Source organism: Pristiophorus japonicus, chromosome 1, assembly GCF_044704955.1.
Source record: "Pristiophorus japonicus isolate sPriJap1 chromosome 1, sPriJap1.hap1, whole genome shotgun sequence".
In the NCBI taxonomy this organism is placed as follows: Eukaryota; Metazoa; Chordata; class Chondrichthyes; family Pristiophoridae; genus Pristiophorus; species Pristiophorus japonicus.
In genome coordinates, this window is record NC_091977.1 from 471048297 (window position 1) to 471072618 (window position 24322).

Genomic DNA, 24322 nt, shown 5'->3' on the forward strand with positions numbered 1-24322 from the left:
TCTTGAGCTTGAACTGCTCCTCTGCATTCTCCAGGTTTGTGGCTCAGGATAACTAGCTCCAGACAAGCGAGGAAGGTCGATAGGAGTGATGCGATTGGATGAAGAGTTGGGGGAAGGAGGGAGGGAACTTTGTTGTGCGTGTTGCTCCAGATGTTCTTCCTTCAATGTAGGGACATGCTGGGAAAGATGATTCGCCGCTGTGTTCATGAGGTGCAGCTGTTTCCTCGGTAAACTAACTGGGCGAGCAGCGCTGTCATGAGCTACAACCGAAAGCTCCTAAAATGTTTCTCTTTGAACAGTTGTGCTGTTTGGAGAACTATTTTCATGTTTGCACATGCTGACTGTCTAGAACAATGGGGGCATAGATTTAAGATTAGATGTAAGAGTTCAGGACAGAAAACAGCTTAAACCTCTATACACAGTTGGTTGCTAACCTGTGGAATGCACGACCAAAGTGATTAAAGCAGAGATCGTGTTAACATTTAAGAATTAAGTTTGAAGGAAAGATAAATAAAGGGGAATGAAATCAGAATGGATACATGGGATTAGGATTACTGCTCACGTGGAGGGTAAACACCAACACATAGCGGTTGGTGCTGGGCCAAACGGCTTGCTTCATGTTTAAATTTCTATGTAATTCGATGAAAATGGAAACATTCTGTGTCATTAGTAAGTCATTTTGAGTTTTCTGCTCGGCAACAATCAAGCAGCCCCCTCTAATAGCAGCTGCAGTCATCACTGTATGCTATTTCCCACCCGTGGCTGACAGCAAACTTCCATTGGCAGACCCTATTCAAGCCAGGAACTTGTTGTGAACACATGACTGACCATAGGAAATATCGCAAGGTCGGCACAGTGCTACAGAAGGAAATACAATGCATAACGGTTGAGGGCAATGTGGCTGGTTAGCCCTGCCAAACATTTGGCACATCTACTGTGATTTTCAGGAATGATAAGGAAAAAAGGGGGGCTAAAGAACATAAGAACATAAGAAATAGTAGCAGGAGTAGGCCATTTGGCCAATCAAGCCTGCTCCACCATTCAATAAGATCATGGCTGATCTGATCATGGACTCAGCTCCACTTCCCTGCCCGCTCCCCATAACCCTTTACTGCCTTATCGCTCAAAAATCTGTCTATCTCCGCTTTAAATATATTCAATGACCCAGCCTCCACAGCTCTCTGGGGCAGAGAATTCCACAGATTTACAACCGTCTCAGAGAAGAAATGTCTCCTCATCTTAGTTTTAAATGGACGGCCCCTTATTTTAAGCCTATGTCCCCTAGTTTTAGTTTCTCCTTATGAGTGGAAATATCCTCTCTGCATCCACCTTGTTGAGCCCCCTCATTATCTTATATGTTTCGATAAGATCACCTCTCATTTTTCTGAACTCCAATGTGTATAGGCCCAACCTACTCAACCTATCTTCCTAAGTCACCCCCCTCATCTCTGGAATCAACCTAGTGAACCTTCTCTGAACAGCCTCCAATGCAAGTATATCCTTCCTTAAATACGGAGACCAAAAGTGTACGCAGTACTCCAGGTGTGGCCTCACCAATATCCTGTGCAGTTGTAGCAGGACTTTTATACTCTATCCCCCTTGCAATAAAGGCCAACATTCCATTTGCCTTCCTGATTACTTGCTGTACCTGCATACTAACTTTTTGTGTTTCATGCACAATAACCCCCCAGGTCTCTCTGTACTGCAGCACTTAGCAATTTTCTCCATTTAAGTTATAATTTGCTTTTCTATTATTTCTGCCAAAGTGGATAACCTCACATTTTCCCACATTATACTCCATCTGCCAACTTTTTGCCCACTCACTTAGCCTATCTATATTCCTTTGCAGATGTTTTATGTCCCCCTTACAATTTGCTTTCCCATCCATCTTTGTATCATCAGCAAACTTCCTACATTACACTCGGTCCCTTCATCCAAGTCATTAATATAGATTGTAAATAGTTGATGACCCAGCACCGATCCCTGTGGCACCCCATTAGTCACTATTTGCCAACCAGAAAATGACCCATTTTTCCCGACTCTCTGTTTTCTGTTAGTTAGCCAATCCTGTATCCATGCTACTATATTACCCCAACCCCGTGAGCTTTTATTTTGTGCGATAACCTCTTATGTGGCACCTTATCGAATGTCTTCTGGAAATCCAAATATATCACGTCCACTGGTTCCCCCTTATCCACCCTGCTTGTTACATTCTCAAAGAACGCCAGCAAAGTTGTCTAACATGATTTCCCTTTCATAAAACTATGCTGACTCAGCTTGATTGAATCATGCTTTTCCAAATGTCCCGCTACTGTTTTCTTAATAATGGACTCCAGCATTTTCCCAGTGACAGATGTTAAGCTAACTGGTCTATAGTTTCCTGCTTTTTGTCTGCCTCCTTTTTTAAATAGGGATGTTACATTTGCGGTTTTCCAATCTGCTGGGACTGCCCCAGAATCCAGGGAATTTTGGTAGATTACAACCAATGCATCCACTATCTGTGCAGCCACTTCTCTTAAGACCCTAGGATGTGAGGCATCGCGTCCAGGGGACTTGTCTGCCTTTAGTCCCATTATTTTACCTAGTACTACTTCGTTAGTGATAGCATTAATTGGAGGCAATATCATACAACTAGAGAATAAGTATTTAAATAAAGAAGTGGTCCAAATAGAATGCCTTTGGATTGTGCTGAGGAATAGCAAGCCACATTACTATAGACTGCCAAATAGTGGAAAGAAAAATGAAAATGAAATTTGTAGATTAATGATGAGACTTCTATTAACAATACAGTTACAATTGAGTATAAGTTGGTGCTTGTACTTATTCCATACTGCAATATGACTACATGTGGAAAGAATTTGGAGAAATGGAAGGGCAACACAGGATAAACTTTTGTTGATGCTTTGGATGCATTGTGCAATAGTGAGTTTGGGGAAAGCATACTTGGGACAGGTAAGGTATAGGGTAAAATGCCAGTTTAAGTCATTAATAGATTCTCTTCATGATAAACATTTCCACTGCACCATTAAAGAGCCCACAACACAGGCTGGAGATCACATGCTTTGCACTTGTAACTAAAACAGCTGGTTCACAGAAAACCATTAGTAATTCACCTAACGTTCGAACAGCACAGCAACAGCAATTTTCAGGTTCATGACTCAATCAATGGTTTTAAAGGTTCAAATCCAATAATTAAGGAAATAACTGCCTTAAACCTCAAGAATTCATTTGTGATAATTCACATTAATATTCTCTTTTGACTTTTTGCTGAAATGTGCAGGCTGTGTTAATTGTCAGCTGTACTTGCATTGTCTCCTATTTTTTTGTTCATCTCCCTAACAAAGACAACAGATTATTTTTTTGTTTTTTGTTGTTCTTAACTATATTTTATCAGTTACAGGAATATAATCTCAAAATAATTTCCAGCCAAACAGGAACTTAAGAAAGTAAGAAATAAAAAGTGATGGAGCCCTTTAGTTTGGAATTTTCCACATGCAATCATTTTCAATCCTATCCACTTTCTTTCTTGAGAGTAGAGTTTTACAAAGTTTTCCCCCTGCCCCCATCCCAAAGATAAACTGAGTAAATTTCAAGAAAATGTATCTAACCTTTCAGTTTACATTATTTATACTTGAATGATTGCTTTCTTTGATGTGATGTTGTAATGCTCCCAACAAATCAACAACCAAAACATAACCTATTTATACTTAACCTGATAACCTTCAACTGAATTCCTTAACAGATATTTATCCTGATCTTTATAAAAATCTTAACTGATACAGTAAGTTACATTTCCTGAAGTGAGCACAGTGTGTTTAGAGCTCTGTGCCTACATACAATCAAGCAAGACTGTTCTCACTGCAATCTCTAGTTCTGGATTATTAACATATTGCATATGAGCCTCTGGCAATCACCTGCCAAAAACTTGGAGCTTGCAGAGTGCGGAATGGGATTTTTAACAGTATTGTGGTTACTTAAAGGGCTGAAGTAGCCATTTATAGGGAAGTTTGCTTTTCCTTCCAAAAGATTGTATTCATCTTTTCTGGTTGATTTATGGATCAATGGCTGTGAAGCATGTGTTCACATGAAGCGACTGCTTCAGGAATAGGTAGGAGGAGGGTTGCCCTTTTTGGCACTCCAGCACACTACCTCAACAGGAGTGTGGTGCACAAAGCATGGGGGATAGCACAAAGGTGTCTACAATATCCAAAGGACATAGATATGAAATTTCTGAGCTGAAAAATCTGCCAAAATGAGATTATCCACCAGTACCTTACACTAAATAGTTGGACAAAATTTATATATCCCATAAAGTGTTTCTTCACAAGTTGTTAGATACTGACTGCTACCCCACATAAAGCACTCAGAGAACTTTGGTACTTGGGTATCACTTTAAGTGCTTCTGACACTTCCAACACCTCTCTTTGTAGGACAAGGTAGCATGTAACAGAAAGGAGCACATCTGTATGAAAGTAGGCCCAGGAAATTTCAAGCCATTGAACCCCCTTTAAGGAGGTGACGCTCAAAATTATTGGCAAGCATAGAAAGAATTTGATGGCCACCCCTAATCTCAATGTTAGTACACTCTACTCTTGTTATTTTCTTCCCCTCCCACTCACCCACTTGTTCACTCACTTGCTCAGTCACACTCTTCATTCTCTCAAGCATATCATTATAGTTTGTAAATACTATTGAATGCAGGCAGTATTCTAGGATATGTTTTCCAAGAAACAGACTAAAATGCCAGTGGCCTGTACTAACTAGAATATCACAGCACCCAGCACTCAATCAGTCTGTCACAAGCGTCAGCACAAGTAAACAGTGACGCTGAGGAGGCAGCACCAGATGAATCAATGAAGACAAGAGATAAAAAGCAAGTAGTAGGGGTTGAGAAGGACCAAGAACCTGCTGACTGGAGTGTCAGGTTATATCCTTCCTCAACTGTTGAATCAAGGGCTTTGAATGTTACAGAATATTTTGATAGATGAACGTAGACGTCTGAGAAGTTATTTGAAGTTGTCCAAAGCATTCTGCATGGTGTGACGATGACTGTGGAGCAGACCATTAGCTGCATCTGTGTAGTTGTGCTTGCTTATCAGCACTTCAGTCCACCATGGAGCACATAACAACTCCATAGCCATCTGTAGCAGAGTCCCAATAGGAACAGTCCCCAAATGCTGTGGATTATCTCTCATGAATGGTTACACTGCTGCTACGGTGGCCCTGGGCTTAAATGTGCAACGGGCTCAACACGATGGGGGATCAGATGGAGAGAGTAATGAAACAGGGCTTCACTAACTACACTGCTGCCTAGAGGTCTGCTCCCAGGCTTAACACAGGATATGATGAGGGCACATTCAGCAAGAGAGACATGGCTACACTCGAAGCAGATGAGTCTCCTGTCTCTCAGGGCATTGTCATATCTGGCCAATCTAACCCCTCAGTGCCACAGAGCTCCCACTGAGATTGATCAGTTAGGCCATCATTTATTCCTTTCACTGGGGAAGCACCTACAAGAATAATAGGATAGGCTTTAAAAGATACAAATGATATAGTGTCACTAAAAACATTTCACTAACAGGGAAATAATGGTTGCAAAAGCAAAATACTGCAGTTGCTGGAAATCTGAAATAAAAATGGAAAATGCTGGAAACACCCAGCAGGTCAGGCAGCATCCATGGAGAGTGAAAAACAGAGTTAATGTTTCAGGTCAATGACCTTTCATTGGAATGCCTGATGAAAGGTCAACAATCTGAAATGTTAACTCAGGTTCTCTCTCCACAGATGCTACCTCACCTGCTGAGTATTTCCAGCAAATAAAGGTTGCAATTAATTTCAACTTTGCCTAGACAGTTTCTTTCCAATGGTACAAAATAAGATAACTGCAGTTCAAAGGATTCTAAAATTCTGATAGGGGTACCAGGGACAAAAAGCCCCCTTGGTTCCCTTCATGTCAAAAGGAAGGTTCTTGAGTTTTCCCCGGTAAATTCTGCCCATTTTTCCTTTATAAGGTCTCAGCAGAACTCATGCCAGCTGAGAGTTGTTGTGCCGTCTGCTGAGGCACAGAAAAGGTTCCAGAAGTTCCAGCGACAAAGGTAATCAATCCTGGAGGAGATTGATTACCTATGAAATGCCCCTAAATTTCTTCCTTAGCAACAAAATATTCATCTACTGTTATGTCTTTAATATTCTTATGAATGACTCCAGGAGGTCTAGTATTGTACTTGAGCTGTTGTGACCTTAGTCCCATTTATTGTAACTCAAGAGTGAGGCACAAGTATGGTGGGCAGCCTTTTATACTGGGCCCTGCACACCTATGCAGATGACCCTCAGGTCTCCCACCGCAGTGCCCTCTGGTGGCACACCTTATGTGACTATACAGTTACTATACTTGGTTTACATACATGACATCACTTCCCCCAAGTCTTTAATGCAAATTGACTCGTACATTGACAGTGACCTGGGCTTTGCTCTTCCTGGTTAACCGTTGGAGGGTCGTTTCTAGCTTGGGTGGGTTGGTAATGAGATTTGTTGCTAGTGGAGGTCCCAGTAGTTTCTGGTTGTGAGTCCATGACTACTCCATTCTCTCCCCCACACAGAGATCATGCTAATGGCCCGTTACATGCAAGTTGCATTCAAGTTCATCACATGGGTTTTACATTTACATCTTGGTACATTTGTTGGGTGGATTACAGTTGCGTTTCTTTTTGTGTGGTACATTTACATGATCAGTACAGGTATCTCAGTACAGGTACACAAGGACAGTCTAGCTCCGCGCCCCCCCGACTGGACCCGACTTGACCCGCGCTCCTGTTCCCGCTCTGCCCCCCAGACCCGACCCGACCCGCGCTCCTGTTCCCGCTCCCCGCCCCCCCGACTGGAACCGACCCGACCCGTGCTCCTGTTCCCGCTCCCCGCCCCCCCGACTGGACCCGACCCGACCTGACCCGCGCTCCTGTTCCCGCTCCCCGCCCCCCCGACTGGACACGACCTGCGCTCCTGTTCCCGCTCCCCGCCCCCCCGACTGGACCCGATCCGACCCGTGCTCCCGCCCCCCGACCCGAACCGACCCCCCCCCCCCCCCCCGCCACTGGACCCGACCCGACTCCCGCTCCCGGACTGGATCCGACCTGACCTCCCCTCATCTCTCTCCCTCCCACCCTCTCTCTCTCTCCCTCCCTCCCTCCCTCTCTCTCTCTCTCTCCCTCCCCCACCCCTCTCTCTCTCTCTCTGCCCCACCCTCTCTCTCTCTCTCCCTCCCCGCTGCCCCCCCGACCCGAACCGAACCGAACCTCCCCGACCCGACCCAACCCAACGCCACCTACCTGTAAATCTGGAGCTGGGGACAGGCTCTGCACGAAGTCTCATAGAAACATAGAAACATAGAAACATAGAAAATAGGTGCAGGAGTAGGCCATTCGGCCCTTCTAGCCTGCACCGCCATTCAATGAGTTCATGGCTGAACATGCAACTTCAGTACCCCATTCCTGCTTTCTCACCATACCCCTTGATTCCCCTAGTAGTAAGGACTTCATCGAACTCCTTTTTGAATATATTTAGTGAATTGGCCTCAACAACTTTCTGTGGTAGAGAATTCCACAGGTTCACCACTCTCTGGGTGAAGAAATTCCTCCTCATCTCAGTCCTAAATGGCTTCCCCCTTATCCTTAGACTGTGTCCCCTGGTTCTGGACTTCCCCAACATTGGGAACATTCTTCCTGCATCTAACCTGTCTAACCCCGTCAGAATTTTAAACGTTTCTATGAGGTCGCCTCTCATTCTTCTGAACTCCAGTGAATACAAGCCCAGTTGATCCAGTCTTTCTTGATAGGTCAGTCCCGCCATCCCGGGAATCAGTCTGGTGAACCTTCGCTGCACTCCCTCAATAGCAAGAATGTCCTTCCTCAGGTTAGGAGACCAAAACTGTACACAATACTCCAGGTGTGCCCTCACCAAGGCCCTGTACAACTGTAGCAACACCTCCCTGCCCCTGTACTCAAATCCCCTCGCTATGAAGGCCAACATGCCATTTGCTTTCTTAACCGCCTGCTGTACCTGCATGCCAACCTTCAATGACTGATGTACCATGCCACCCAGGTCTCGTTGCACCTCCCCTTTTCCTAATCTGTCACCATTCAGATAATAGTCTGTCTCTCTGTTTTTACCACCAAAGTGCATAACCTCACATTTATCCACATTATACTTCATCTGCCATGCATTTGCCCACTCACCTAACCTATCCAAGTCGCTCTGCAGCCTCATAGCATCCTCCTCGCAGCTCACACTGCCACTCAACTTAGTGTCATCCGCAAATTTGGAGATACTACATTTAATCCCCTCGTCTAAATCATTAATATACAGTGTAAACAGCTGGGGCCCCAGCACAGAACCTTGCGGTATCCCACTAGTCACTGCCTGCCATTCTGAAAAGTCCCCATTTACTCCTACTCTTTGCTTCCTGTCTGACAACCAGTTCTCAATCCATGTCAGCACACTACCCCCAATCCCATGTGCTTTAACTTTGCACATTAATCTCTTGTGTGGGACCTTGTCGAAAGCCTTCTGAAAGTCCAAATATACCACATCAACTGGTTCTCCCTTGTCCACTCTACTGGAAACATCCTCAAAAAATTCCAGAAGATTTGTCAAGCATGATTTCCCTTTCACAAATCCATGCTGACTTGGACCTATCATATCACCTCTTTCCAAATGCACTGCTATGACATCCTTAATAATTGATTCCATCAATTTACCCACTACCGATGTCAGGCTGACCGGTCTATAATTCCCTGTTATCTCTCTCCCTCCATTTTTAAAAAGTGGGGTTACATTGGCTACCCTCCACTCCATAGGAACTGATCCAGAGTCAATGGAATGTTGGAAAATTGACTGTCAATTCATCCACTATTTCCAAGGCCACCTCCTTAAGTACTCTGGGATGCAGTCCATCAGGCCCTGGGGATTTATCGGCCTTCAATCCCATCAATTTCCCCAACACAATTTCCCGACTAATAAGGATTTCCCGCAGTTCCTCCTCCTTACTAGACCCTCCGACCCCTTTTATATCCGGAAGGTTGTTTGTGTCCTCCTCAGTGAATACCGAACCAAAGTACTTGTTCAATTGGTCCGCCATTTCTTTGTTCCCCGTTATGACTTCCCCTGATTCTGACTGCAGGGGACCTACGTTTGTTTTTACTAACCTTTTTCTCTTTACAAATCTATAGAAACTTTTGCAATCCGTCTTAATGTTCCCTGCAAGCTTCTTCTCGTACTCCATTTTCCTTGCCCTAATCAAACCCTTTGTCCTCCTCTGCTGAGTTCTAAATTTCTCCGAGTCCCCGGGTTCGCTGCTATTTCTGGCCAATTTGTATGCCACTTCCTTGGCTTTAATACTATCCCTGATTTCCCTTGATAGCCACAGTTGAGCCACCTTCCCTTTTTTATTTTTATGCCAGACAGGAATGTACAATTGTTGTAGTTCATCCATGCGGTCTCTAAATGTCTGCCATTGCCCATCCACAGTCAACCCCTTCAGTATCATTCGCCAATCTATCCTAGCCAATTCACGCCTCATACCTTCAAAGTTACCCTTCTTTAAGTTCTGGACCATGGTCTCTGAATTAACTGTTTCATTCTCCATCCTAATGCAGAATTCCACCATATTATGGTCACTCTTCCCCAAGGGGTCTCGCACAATGAGATTGCTAATTAATCCTCTCTCATTACACAACACCCAGTCTAAGATGGCCTCCCCCCTAGTTGGTTCCTCAACATATTGGTCTAAAAAACCATCCCTTATGCACTCCAGGAAATCCTCCTCCACCGTTTTGCTTCCAGTTTGGTTAACCCAATCTATGTGCATATTAAAGTCACCCATTATAACTGCTGCAACTTTATTGCACGCACCCCTAATTTCATGTTTGATGCCCTCCCCAACATCACTACTACTGTTTGGAGGTCTGTACACAACTCCCACTAACGTTTTTTGCCCTTTGGTATTCTGCAGCTCTACCCATATAGATTCCACATCATCCAAGCTAATGTCCTTCCGAACTATTGCCTTAATTTGCTCCTTAACCAGCAATGCTACCCCACCTCCTTTTCCTTTTATTCTATCTTTCCTGAATGTTGAATACCCCTGGATGTTGAGTTCCCAGCCCTGATAATCCTGGAGCCACATCTCCGTAATCCCAATCACATCATATCTGTTAACATCTATTTGCACAGTTAATTCATCCACCTTATTGCGGATACTCCTTGCATTAAGACACAAAGCCTTCAGGCTTGTTTTTTTAACACCCTTTGTCCTTTTAGAATTTTGCTGTACAGTGGCCCTTTTTGTTCTTTGCCCTCCACTTTTCCTCATCTCCTTTCTGTCTTTTGCTTTTGCCTCCTTTTTGTCTCCCTCTGTCTCCCTGCATTGGTTCCCATCCCCCTGCCATATTAGTTTAAATCCTCCCCAACAGCACTAGCAAACACTCCCCCTAGGACATTGGTTCCGGTCCTGCCCAGGTGCAGACCGTCCGGTTTGTACTGGTCCCACCTCCCCCAGAACCGGTTCCAATGCCCCAGGAATTTGAATCCCTCCCTGCTGCACCACTGCTCAAGCCACGTATTCATCTGCATTATCCTGCGATTCCTTCTCTGACTATCACGTGGCACTGGTAGCAATCCCGAGATTACTACTTTTGAGATCCTACTTTTTAATTTAGCTCCTAGCTCCTTAAATTCGTTTCATAGGACCTCATCCCTTTTTTTACCTATGTCGTTGGTACCAATGTGCACCACGACAACTGGCTGATCTCCCTCCCTTTTTAGAATGTCCTGCACCCGCTCCGAGACATCCTTGACCCTTGCACCAGGGAGGCAACATACCATCCTGGAGTCTTGGTTGCGGCCGCAGAAACGCCTATCTATTCCCTTTACAATTGAATCCCCTATTACTATCGCTCTCCCACTCTTTTTCCTGCCCTCCTGTGCTACAGAGCCAGCCATGGTGCCATGAACTTGGCTGCTGCTGCCCTCCCCTGGTGAGTCATCCCCCTCAACAGTACCCAAAGCAGTGTATCTGTTTTGCAGGGAGATGACCACAGGGGACTCCTGCACTACCTTCCTTGCACTACTCTTCCTGCTGGTCTTCCATTCCCTAGCTGGCTGTGGACCCTTCTCCTTCGGTAAGACCAACTCGCTACACGTGATACTCACGTCATTCTCAGCATCGTGGATGCTCCAGAGTGAATCCACCCTCAGCTCCAACTCCGCAACGCGGACCGTCAGCAGCTTGAAGTGGATACACTTCCTGCAGATATAGTCGTCAGGGACACTGGTGTCGTCCCTGAGTTCCCACATGGTACAGGAGGAGCATAACACCCGACCGAGCTCTCCTGCCATGACTTAACCCTTAGATACACTTAAATTGGCAACAACAATGTTAAAAGTTACTCACTATTATAGAAGAGAAAAAGAAAAGTGGAAAAGAGAAAAAGTACTCACCAATCACCAGCCAATCACTTACCCTCTTGGCTGTGACGTCACCTTTTGATTTCTTTCTACTTCTTTTTTGCCTTCTCTCTCCGCTGTAGCTGCACAGGTACGCCTCTCGGACTGCCGCCTCCTCTCGCTGAGCCTTTATAGGCCTCACCAACCACGCACTCCCGCCTCCTCTCGCTGCCCCAGAGCCTTTATAAGCCTCACCAACCACGCACTCCCGCCCCTTGGACTGCCGCCGCCTCTCGCTGCCGCTGAGCCTTTATAGGCCTCACCAACCACGCACTCCTGCCTCTCGGGCCGGCCCGTTCAGCCTTCAGTCCCGAAAGGCCTGCCTGAAGCACTTTCACACAGGTAGGAAGATGGTTTATTTAATCTTTTCTTTGCTTATAAATGTTTATTCAGGTTGGATTTATTTGTATAATATTTGTATAAGTATAAATAATGATTTATTATAGAATTTAATGACTTCCCTTCCCCCCCCCCCCCGTCCCCCCCCCAACCTCGTTCTGGACGCTTAATTTGTAACCTGCGCCTGATTTTTTAATGTGTAGAACAGGTTTTTTCAGTTCTACAAAAATCTTCACTTGCTCCATTCTACTTTAGTTTGGAGTCCGTTTTCACTGTGGAAACTTTCAAATCAGGCGTCAGTGGCCGGACACGCCCCCTTTTGAAGAAAAAATTCTGTTCCAAAGTAGAACTGTTCTACCTGACTAGAACTGCAGAAAAAAAAATGTGGAGAATTGTGATTTCTAAGATAGTCCGGTCTCCACCAGTTGCTCCTAAAAATCAGGCGCAAATCATGTGGAAACTTGGGCCCCTGATGTCAGTTCCTTGGTGTAGGTGCGCAGCCTTTGCATGAACTGTGACCAGCTTGGGTCGTTCAGCTTGAGGGTTGCATAGCCTCTCAAAGGCTTCCTGGCTCATTACTGACTGACTCACCCCCGTGTCCATTTCCATGAAGACTGGAACGCCATTTATCTCGACTTCCTTTATCACTGGAGGACAATCTCTGGTGCAGATATATACTCCATACACTTCGTCCTGGGACTGAGCTGCCTCTCTAGCCATCTCCTCGTAATCCGCGCAGGATTCACAGCCATCTACTGACTCCTCTTCCACGTGGTGCGTCACAGTTCTTTTGCACATTCACTGGAGGTGGCCCTTTGTGCTGCAGCCTTTGCACACATAGTCTCTGAACTGATACTGATGAGCCCTGTGATTACCTCCGCAACGCCAGCATGGTGCTACTCGACTTACGTTTGCACCCCTTGGTGGACTCTGAGGGTGCCTGTACGCTCTGCCCTGGGCAGATTCATGTTCAACAGTTCTGCCTGTGAAAGGCGCCATTCGGGTTTGAGTCCTGAGAGTGAGTCATCATCTGCTTGGAGCTGCAGCTTGAGGTCATGAACGCCTGGCTGATGCTGATGGCCTTCTGCAGAGTGATGGTGGTTTCAGCAGACAGTAGCCTGTGAAGAAGGGCTTCATGACCGATGCCAATTACGAAGACGTCCCGCAATGCATCAGCGAGGAATGTGCCGAATTCACACGGTCCTGCCAGCCTCCTGAGGTCGGCAGCATACTTCGCGATTTCCTGGCCTTCAGGGCGGCGGTGTGTATAAAATCGATGCCTGGCCATGAGGATGCTCTCCTTCGGTTTGAGTTAGTCCAGAATTAGCACTTTCAGCTCCTCGTATGAATTAGTCATTGTTTTCTCTGGTGAAAGCAAGTCCCTGACGAGGCCGTAGACCGTGGGCCCACAACTGGTCAACAGGATAGCTCCGCACTTATCTGCCAGCGTAGCTGGATCATCGCCTACCAGGTCGTTTGCTGTGAAATATTGGTCGAGCCGCTCCATAAAGACTTCCCAATCTTTTGAGAACTTTTCTAATGCACCAACGTTAGTCATTTTTGTTTGAAAGTTCGTAATCTCGTCGCCAGTTGTTATGTCTTTAATACCCTTATGAATGACTCCAAGAGGTATCGTATTGTACTTGAGCTGTTGTGACTTTAGTCCCATTTATTGTAACTCCAGAGTGAGGCACAAGCATGGTGAGCAGCCTTTTATACTGGGCCCTGCACACCTGTGCAGATGACCCTCAGGTCTCCCACCGCAGTGCCCTCTGTGGCACACTTTATGTGACTATTCAGTTTGTATACATGATATTTTTTTTATTTCAAAATATACTTTATTCATATAAAAATTTGTACAGTACATTCAAAAGCAGTTCAGTACATTTAGCTGCGGTCAGCAATCCCATACACTTCATTTGGGTGCTGACGGCAGTTCCGTTCGATACATTTCCTTTGTTTTTCAGTTCAAGTACAATTCGGTACAATATGGGATACATTGTAGTACATTCAACAAATTACATTACGTGTGTCGTTATACAGTACACGGAATGGGTGACGGTACATTTACATTTTTTCTTTTCAACGTGCATTACGAAACAGACTTTGCATTGTACATGGCACTACATAGGTGTTTACAGATCATGGTGCTCTATGTACACAAAAAGTAAATTACAAATACAGCCCGAGGGGGGTTTGTACTGATTCCTGCCCCCGGGTTTACCGTGGCAGAAGGGCTTTAAACTGTGGCCCTTCCCCACCGTGCCTTTGCGGCGACTGCACCAATTTTAAGTGCGTCCCTCAGCACATAATCCTGGATCTTGGATTGCGCCAGTCTGCAACACGCAGACGTGGACATCTCCTTGTTCTGGAAAACCAGCAAGTTTCGGCAAGACCAAAGAGCGTCTTTGACCGAGTTGATGGCCCTCCAGCGGCAGGTGATGTCTGTCTCGGTGTGTGTCCCTGGGAACAGCCCGTTGTTACGGAGCTGCTCGGGATGAACCTCGACAGCAACCACTGCATCTCTTTCCAGACCTGCGTTGCAAAGGCGCAATCCTGAAGGAGATGGGTGACAGTCTCATCCGCCCCGCAGCCGGCCCGGGGGCACCGTGCCGTGCTGCTGAGGCATCGGCTGTGCATGAACGCTCTGACAGGTAAGGCCCTCCTCACCGCCAACCAAGCTACGTCTTGGTGCTTGTGTGACAGCTCTTGCGATGAGATGTTCTGCCAAACGAGTTCGACAATCCGCTCAGGGAACCACCCGACAGGGTCCACCCTCTCCTTTCGAAGGGCGTCCAGGACCTTATGTGCTGACCACTGTTTTATGGCCTTGTGGTCAAAGGGGTTTTTTGTGAAAAACTTTTCCACGAAGGACAGGTGGACAGGCATGGTCCAACTGGTGGGGGCGTTTTGTGGCAGCATGGCCAGGCCCATCCTTCGCAATAACAGGGACAGGTAGAACCTCAGCACGTAGTGACACTTGGTGCTTGCGTACTGGGGGTCTGTGCACAGCTTGATGCAGCCGCACACAAAGGTGGCCATCAGGATGAGGGCCACGTTCGGAACATCCTTTCCTCCACTGTCCAGAGATTTGTACATTGTGTCTCTGCGGACACATTCCATTTTGGACATCCAGACAAAGTGGAAGACGGCCCGGGTGACTGCCGCGGCACAGGAGCGAGAGATGGGCCAGACCTGTGCCACGTGTAGCAACCCCGAGAGCACCTTACTCCTGATGACCAGGTTCTTTCCTGCCATGGAGAGGAAGTGCAGCTTCCACCATCCCAGTTTTTGCTTCACTTTGGCGATACGCTCTTCCCAGTTCTTGACCCACGCCCCATCCGCTCCGAACCATATTCCCAACACCTTCAGGAAATCTGGCTTGATAGTGAAGGGAATGGAGGCTCGGTCAGTTCAGTTGCCAAAGAGCATGGCCTCGCTCTTGCTGCGATTGACCTTTGCTCCCAAGGCCAGTTCAAACTGGTCACAGATTGTGAGCAATCTGCAGACTGACTGCGGATCCGAGCAAAAGACGGCCACGTTGTCCACGTACAGGGAGGTCTTGACCTGAGCGCCTCCGCTGCCTGGGATCGTCACCCCTCTAATGCCCGCATCCTTCCTGATGGACTCGGCAAAGGGCTCGATACAACACACAAACAAGACAGACGAGAGAGGACAGCCTTGCCTGACTCCAGATCTGATTGAAAAGCTTTGAGTTTCCCACCCGTTGATTAAAACTGCGTCTCTGTAGAGCAGTTGGACCCAATTGCGGATACCCTCCCCAAACCCCATTTTGGAGAGCACGTCCATCAGGTACGTGTGCGATATCCTGTCAAAGGCTTTCTCCTTGTCTAAGCTGATAAAGCAGGTGTCCACCCTTCTGTCCCGCACGTAGGCGATCGTATCCCTGAGTAGCACGAGGCTATCAGAGATCTTCCTGCCGGGGACAGCGCATGTCTGGTCCGGGTGAATCACCAGTTCAAGAGCAGACTTGACCATGTTGGCGATGACCTTTGACAGATCTTGTAGTCCACGTTGAGCAGCGAAATGGGCCACCAGTTTTTGATTCCCTCCCTCTCCCCCTTCTGCTTGTAGATGAGGGTGATGATGCCTATCCTCATCGATTCTGACATGCTGCTAGCCAGAAGCATACCTCCGTACACTTCCAGCAGATCTGGGCCTATCCAGTCCCACAGAGCCGAGTACAACTCGACCGGTAAGCCGTTGCTTCCGGGAGTTTTATTCGTCTCGAAGGACCGGACGGCCTTTGTCAGCTCATCCAGAGTTAGCGAGTGGTCCAGAATCTCCCGCTTGCTGTCGTCTAAGACCTCCAAAATAGACGAAAGGAAAGACTGGGAGACCGCGCGGTCTGTGGGCTTGACGTCGTACAGCCTGGCTTAGAAGGATTTGCTGATCCTGTGCATGTCAGGCTGTGAAGATGTCACAGAACCATCTTCTTCCTTTAGGCTGGTGATCACAGAGCTCCCCCCGTGTGCCTTTTAGAAGAAGAAACGCGAACACATCTCGTCCTGCTCGACGGAGCGGACTCTGGAGCGGAAGATGATCTTGGAGGACTCTGAGGCAAAGAGCGAGGCTTGCTCGCCCTTCACCTCTTCGAGTTCCTCCGCGACATCGATCCCCATCGACTGCAGCAGGAGCAGGTTTTGCATATTCATCTGGAGTTGGGACAATTTCCTCTGTCTCACTCTCGCCTCCTGAGGATGAAGAACCTCTTGATGTTCGTCTTGATTGTTTCCCACCAGTACACGGGGGAATCGCAGAGGGGTTTTACGGTTCTCCAACCTTTGTAATCCCTCTTGAGTTCCTCAACGTTTTCCGGAGTCAACAGTTTCACGTTCAGCTTCCATATCCCTCTGCCAACTTTCTGGTTTTCCTGTGGGCGACAGTCGGCCAGTAGGAGGCAGTGGTCAGAGAAGAACACCGGCGTGACGTCGGTGGATCTGACCTTATGTGTTTGGGACACAAACAGGAAGTCTATTCTGGAACGGACGGACCCGTCTGGTCTTGACCAGGTGTATCTGAGCGGTGCTCCGTCTGCAGGGTTGCTGAAGATGTCGCACAGCTTGGCGTCTTTTACCGCGTCCATCAGGAGTCTGGATGTGGCGTCCAGTTTGCTGTCGGCTCTGCTGGATCGTCCAGCCGCATCGATGATGCAGTTGAAGTCACCGCCCAGAATGACCGGCCTGGATGTCGCCAGCAGCAGTGGGAGCTGCTGGAAGAGGGCCAGCCACTCGTTCTTGAGAGCTGGGGCGTAAACATTAATTAACCTGAGAGGGGAGTTTTTGTACATTACATCTGCTACGAGGAGGCGGCCGCCCACCACCTCCTTAACTTCGGTGATGGTGAAGTGGCCTCCCGCAGCAGAATGCCGAGGCCGGAAGACCGGTTGTCGTTGCTACCTGACCATATGGATGGTCCATGGGCCCACCATCGTGACCACTGCCGGTAACTGCTGTAGTACGGCAGACCGCACTCCTGAAAGAACAGCAGGTCCGCTTTGACCTTGGCGAGGTACCCCAAGGTGGAAACACATCGCGTAGTAGATTTTACACCACGCACGTTAATAGTAGCAATTTTTAAATCCATTTTAAAGTTATTTTTTACAGTTACAAACATTACGCTTCACATAAATTGTCCTTCAACTCCGAGAACTGCTCAATGGCCAGTTCCAGCATGCGTAGGTTATTACTATGAAAGTCCACTGCACCTGGGCTGGCGTGGTCGTCGTCCTCTGCCGTGGGGATGTTTCGACCAGGGGACTGCTGTAGTTCTGTCATTAAGTCCGTTATGTCCTCCGCACTGTCCTCGCCTGGTGTTGGTGGTTCCCTCTTTTCCTCGGTCGCGGCGGTCTCGAGCTGGTGTGCTTCGATCGCTGCGTTGCTCCTGGTATTCCGGAGGTGGGGTGTGCTGGGCACTTTGCTGCTCCCGTTATCCCGGAGCTGGTCTGCGTTGGTCGCTTCTTCGCTCTCGGTGTTCCGGAGCTCGTGTGCGCTGGGCGCTTCCCTGCTCCCGGTCGTCTGTGGCTGTGGGTTGGCGTATTGCCTCTTGTTCTGGTGGTGGTAGTGAGAGGCTTTTCTTGCCTTTCCTCATTAGACGAGTTGCCGCCGCTGCTGTCTGTCGAGGTTGCTAGCCGCCTCTTCCCTGTCGTTTCCGCAGGGGCCATTGCTCGCCTGTTCTCCTTACGCTTGCGGGCCTTTTTCTTGATGGTCTCCCATCCCGCTTCATCGTCTGCTGTCTCCTCGTTGCTGGACTTGGTGCGCTGGGGGAGAGCTTCGCTGCTGGCTGCTGGTGTCTCGCAGCTCGCCGTGGCAGGCTTCTCTTCCTCGTCGACTTGTTCCGAGTCCACGGGGGAGTTGGTCGGGGGGAGGGTGTGGCTCCCCTCTGGAGCATTGTGTTCCTCAGCTTCCTCCTCCTCTCATGCAATGTTCTTTGCTGCCTGCACATAGCTGAAGTTGCGTTTGGGGCAGTTTTTGTAAAGGTGCCCAGCCAGACCACAGAGGTTGCAGCACTTGGTCTCCTTACAGTCCTTTGTCTGGTGGCCTTGGTTGTTGCAGTTTCAACAGATGAGAGTTTTACAGCTTGCCGCCACATGGCCTGCCTTCCCGCAGGTGCGGCACACGTTGGGTTGGCCAGCGTACACCATGTAGCCCCGACTTCCTCCGATGGCAAAGCTGGAGGGGGGCGTGCAGGATGGCTCCGCTGGCGTCCACCTTCATGGTGACCTGGATCTGGCGTTTGCTGGTCCATATCCCGTGCAAGTCTTTCACATCGCTGCTGTTTCCTGCCCCATCGACATACCTGGCGAGGAAAGTCAGCACATCAATGACCGGGATGTGGGGGTTGTACATTTGCACTGTGATAGTGCGTCTTCTCTGCGACGGGAGGGTGAACAGTGGCTCCCAAGTTAGCACTGAGTGCAGCGGTTCACTGGCCTCCTTCAAACCCTTCAGGAACTTCAGGCAGAGGGCGACGGTTCTGAAGGTCACATCGAAGTAACCTCTCTTCGGGAGGTCCTGCAAGGCGAAGACGTCGGCGACTTTCATGCCGCATGTTCCCAGCAGGATTTTCTTCACGAACAGGTCCCGGTTGATCGTTGTCTGGCCTTCCACTTTCTTCACCGTCACTCGGATGGTGTTTCGGACACCCTGGTTCGCCGCTCGGTTGGCCGCCATCCGGGTTGCAGATTCCTCCTTTCGATGTGTATTGTGGCCGAAGCCTTCAATCTGTTGTGGTGCCAGTCCGGTGCTTGGGCAACCTTTGGGCCTGCCCCCTGACGGGCCTCCAGGCCCGCCGAATGGTCGGTCGACAAACAGATTTTCCTCTTCTCTCCAATTGGCGCCTGGCCCAAGCCAAAGGCCAGAGCCAGCAAAACTGGAAAAACGAGTTTCTGCAGTCAGTTAATTTGCATATGAATGCCCAATCAACAGATACCAGCAGAGAGTGCCATTGAGCAGCAACACTTCGAAACACTCAGCACTCCCTTTTAGTATACATGATCTACATACATGACACTTACCTTATCTTTTTTCTAGCCCTCAGCCTCAGTGGCAACCCAGACAGGAATTCTGCTTCGCTGCACTTATGCTGGTGGAGCAGGTTCCATCCAATTTCAGGGCCTGAGTGTCTCTGTCACTATGTGGGAGGGCAAATTGTTTTTAAAATCTTGCAATGCTTGAGGCTTATTAATTTTGTTCTCAAGTTTGATGCTCACTGTCCAATTTAAATAACTCATCTGCATCTACATTATGCATGAGTTTTAGCATTTTATCAATGTGGATCATGACTTCCCTCTCATTCTTCTTCTCTCCAGTGCAACAGCAAGGACTGATTTCTTCTTGCCACCAGATACACTCAATTCTCAAAATACAATTTTGCAATTTACAGTTCTGTGACATGTAGCAAAACTGCTATAATTCTGTAAAAGTCTCATGACCTATAAAAATAGACAGAAAAGTAGACTTTCTGAGTGTTTGTTTGCAAATAAGTGCACATCAGAGAATCACATGCAGCTGGACCATAATTTTCAGGTGTGGATTTGGAACGTGTAAAGTCTTCCATTGGGTGTGAGGACAAGGATAATCTACCCTTTAATTTACAAATAGAAATAGAGAGAATTCACCAAATTACATTTTGAGCTCATTGGGCCACCTTTGTATTGTGTACAGTTTTGGTCTCCTAACCTGAGGAAGGACATTCTTGCTATTGAGGGAGTGCAGCGAAGGTTCACCAGACTGATTCCCGGGATGGCGGGACTGACCTATCAAGAAAGACTGGATCAACTGGGCTTGTATTCACTGGAGTTCAGAAGAATGAGAGGGGACCTCATAGAAACGTTTAAAATTCTGACGGGGTTAGACAGGTTAGATGCAGGAAGAATGTTCCCAATGTTGGGGAAGTCCAGAACCAGGGGACACAGTCTAAGGATAAGGGGGAAGCCATTTAGGACTGAGATGAGGAGGAATTTCTTCACCCAGAGAGTGGTGAACCTGTGGAATTCTCTACCACAGAAAGTTGTTGAGGCCAATTCACTAAATATATTCAAAAAGGAGTTAGATGAAGTCCTTACTACTAGGGGAATCAAGGGGTATGGTGAGAAAGCAGGAATGGGGTACTGAAGTTGCATGTTCAGCCATGAACTCATTGAATGGCGGTGCAGGCTAGAAGGGCCGAATGGCCTACTCCTGCACCTATTTTCTATGTTCTATGTTTCTATGTTTGTAAAAAATTTGTTCATGGATGTGTACATCGCTGGCAAGGCCAGCATTTATTGCCTATCTCTAACTGCCCTTCAGAAGGCTGTGGTGAGTTGCCTTCTTGAACTGCTACAGTCCATCTGGTGAAAGTAATCCTTTGTAGTGGTTTGGTGCAGAGTGGCTTGTTAGGCCATTTGAGAGGGCAGTTAAGAGTCAACCACATTGCTGTGCATCTGGAGTCAGGTATTGTTGGTCAGGATGTCAGATTTCCTTCCCTAAAGGACATTAGTGAACCAGATGGTTTTTTACGACAATCCGGTAGTTTCATGGTCACCATTACTGATATGAGCTTTTTAATTCCAGATTTATTTAATTAACTGAATTTAAATTCCCCAGCTGCCGTGGTAGCAATTCAACTTGTGTCTCGATCATTAGTCCAGGCCTCTGGATTACTAGTCCCATAACATAACCACCGTGCTACTGTTTCCCTGATCCGTACATCACCTGATTCTACTATAAGAACAAATTCGGGGGATTCATAATAATTATGAATTTGACTGAATGATTAAACTGTTTTGTTGAAGATTAATGCTAAATGATCAGAAAATAGTGAGCACCACATGCCTGAATATCTGTTGCGCGCTGACAGCGGGTGAGGCTCCCTACTGGCAGAGTAGATTCATAAAATTACCCTGTTGAGTAAGAGCTGTACAGATCTAGATTAGAATCATAGAATCATAGAAAGTTACAACACAGAAGAAGGCCATTTGACCCATTGTGTCCATGCCGACCAACAAAGAGCTATCCAGCCTAATCCCACTTTCCAGCTCTTGGTCCGTAGCCTTGTAGGTTACATCACTTCAAGTGCATATCCAAGTACTTTTTAAATACTATAAGGGTTTTTGCCTCTACCACCCTTTCAGGCAGTGAGTTCCAGACCTCCACCACCCTGAGGAGAAAAACTTTCTCTTCAAATCCCTTCTAAACATCCTACCACTTACTTTAAATCTATGCCCCCTGGTTATTGACCCCTCTGCTGGGGGAAATAGGTCCTTCCTATCCACTCTATCTAGGCCCCTCATAATTTTATACACCTCAAATAGGTCTTCCCTCAGCGTCCTTTGTTCCAAAGAAAACAACCCCAGCCTATCCAATCTTTCCTCATAGCTAAAATCCTCCAGTTCTGGTAACATCCTCGTAAATCTCCCTCTCTAGTGCAATCACTTCCTTCCTGTAATGTGGTGACCAGAACTGCAAGCAGTACTCTAGCTGTGGCCTAACTAGTGTTTCATACATTTCAAGCATAACCTCCCTGCTCTTATATTCTATGCCTCGGCTAATAAAAGCAAGGATCCCGAATACCTTAACCACCTTATCTACCTGCCTGCTACCTTCAGGAATCTCTGGACATGCACTCCAAGATCCCTCTGTTCTCTACACTTCTCGGTGTCCTACCATTTATTGTGTATTCCCTTTCCTTGTTAGCCTTCCCCAAATGCATTACTTCACACTTCTCCGGATTGAATTCCATTTGCCACTGTTCTGCCCACCTGACCAGTCCATTGATATCTTCCTGCAGTCTAGAGCTTTGTTCCTCATTATGCATAGCCAGTTTTTGTATTATCTTCAAACTTTTTAATCATACCCCCCACATTCAAGTCAAAATCATTGATATATACCACAAAAAGCAAGGGACCTAAAAGTGAGCCCTGAAGGATCCCGCTGGAAACAGCCTTCCAGTCACAAAAACATCCATTAACCATTACTCTTTGCTTCCTGTCTCTGAACCAATTTTGGATCCAATTTGCCACTTTGCATTGGATCCCATGGGCTTTTAATTTTGTGACCAGTCTGCCATGTGGGACCTAATCAAAAGTCTTGCTAAAATCCTTATAGACTACTTCAAATGCACTACCCTCATCGACCCGCCTTAATACCTCTTCAAAAAATTCAATTAAGTTAGTCAGACACGACCTTCCGTTAACAAATCCATGCTGAATGTCCCTGATTAATCCGTGTCTTTCTAAATGAAGATGTGTCCCTCAGAACTTTTTCCAATAATTGTCCCACCACCGAGGTTAGGCTGACTGGCCTGTAATTACTCGGTCTATCCTTTTCTCCCTTTTTAAACAACGGTAGAACGTAGCCGTCCTCCAGTCCTCCGGCACCACACCTGTAGGCAGAGAGGATTGGAAAGTGATGGTCAGAGCTTCTGCTATTTCCTCTCTTGCTTCTCTTAACAGCCTGGGATACATTTCATCTGGGCCAGGAATTTATCCATTTTGAAAGATGCTGAACCCCTTAATACATCCTCTCTCGCTATGTTTATTTTATCTATTATTTCACACTCCTCCTCCCTGATTGCAATGTCTGCATCATCCCTCTCTTTTGTGAAAACAGATGCAAATTATTCATTAAGAATCATACCCATGTCTTCCGCCTCCACACAGAGATTTCCTTTATGGTCCCTAATATGTGACGAGTTTCAACATGGCCTCCAGTGCGCCAGCGCAACATTCGGCTGCCTGAGGAAGGGAGTGTGCAAAGATCAGGCCCTAAAATCTGGCATCAAGCTTATGGTCTACAGGGCTACAGTGATACCCGCCCTCCTGTATGGCTCAGAGACGTGGACCATATACAGTAGACACCTCAAATCGCTGGAGAAATACCACCAACGATGTCTCCGCAAGATCCTGCAAATCCCCTGGGAGGACAGACGCACCAACGTTAGTGTCCTCGATCAGGCCAACGTCCCCAGCATTGAAACACTGACCACACTCAACCAGCTCCGTTGGGCGGGCCACATTGTTCGCATGCCAGAAACGAGATTCCCAAAGCAAGCGCTCTACTCGGAATTCCAACACGACAAGCGAGCCCCAGGTGGGCAGAGGAAACGTTTCAAGGATACCCTCAAAGCCGACTTGATAAAATGCATCATCCCCACCGACACCTGGGATTCCCTGGCTAAAGACCGCCCTAAGTGGAGGAAGAGCATCCGGGAGGGCGCTGAGCACCTCGAGTCTCGTCGCCGAGAGCATGCAGAAAGCAAGCGCAGGCAGCGGCAGGAACATGCAGCAAACCAGCCTCCCCACCCACCCTTTCCTTCAACGACTGTCCCACCTGTGACAGAGCTGTGACGGAGTTTTCTCTTTTGTTTCTCTTAATAGCCTGGGTTACATTTCATCCGGATCTGGTGATTTATACACTTTTAAAGAGCTAAACGTCTTAATACTTCCTTCTCACTATGTTTATTTCAGCTAATATTTCACACTCCTCCTCCTGGATTGCAATGTCTGCATCATCCTCTCTTTTGTGAAAACATAAGAGTCATACCCACGGCTTCCGTCTCCACACACAGGTTACCTTTATGGTCCCTAATAGGCCCTACTCTTTCTTTAGTTATCCTCTTGCACTTAATGTATTTATAAAACATCTTTGGGTTTTCCTTGATTTTACTTGCCAATATTTTTTCATGCCCTCTCTTTGCTTTCGTAATTTCCTTTTTAATTTCACCGTACACTTTCTATACTCCTCTCGGGTTTCTGTAGTATTGAGCTGTCGGTATCTCTCATAATCTTCCCATTTTTCTTTAACCTACTCGATATGCCCCTTGACATTAAAGGGAACTCTACATTTGTTAGTCACACCCTTTTTCTTTAAGGAAACATACTTGCTCTGAACCCTCACTATCTCCTCCTTGGATGTCTCCCATTGCTCTGACACTGATTTACCTTCAAGTAGCTGTTTCCAGTCCATTTAGGTTAAATCAC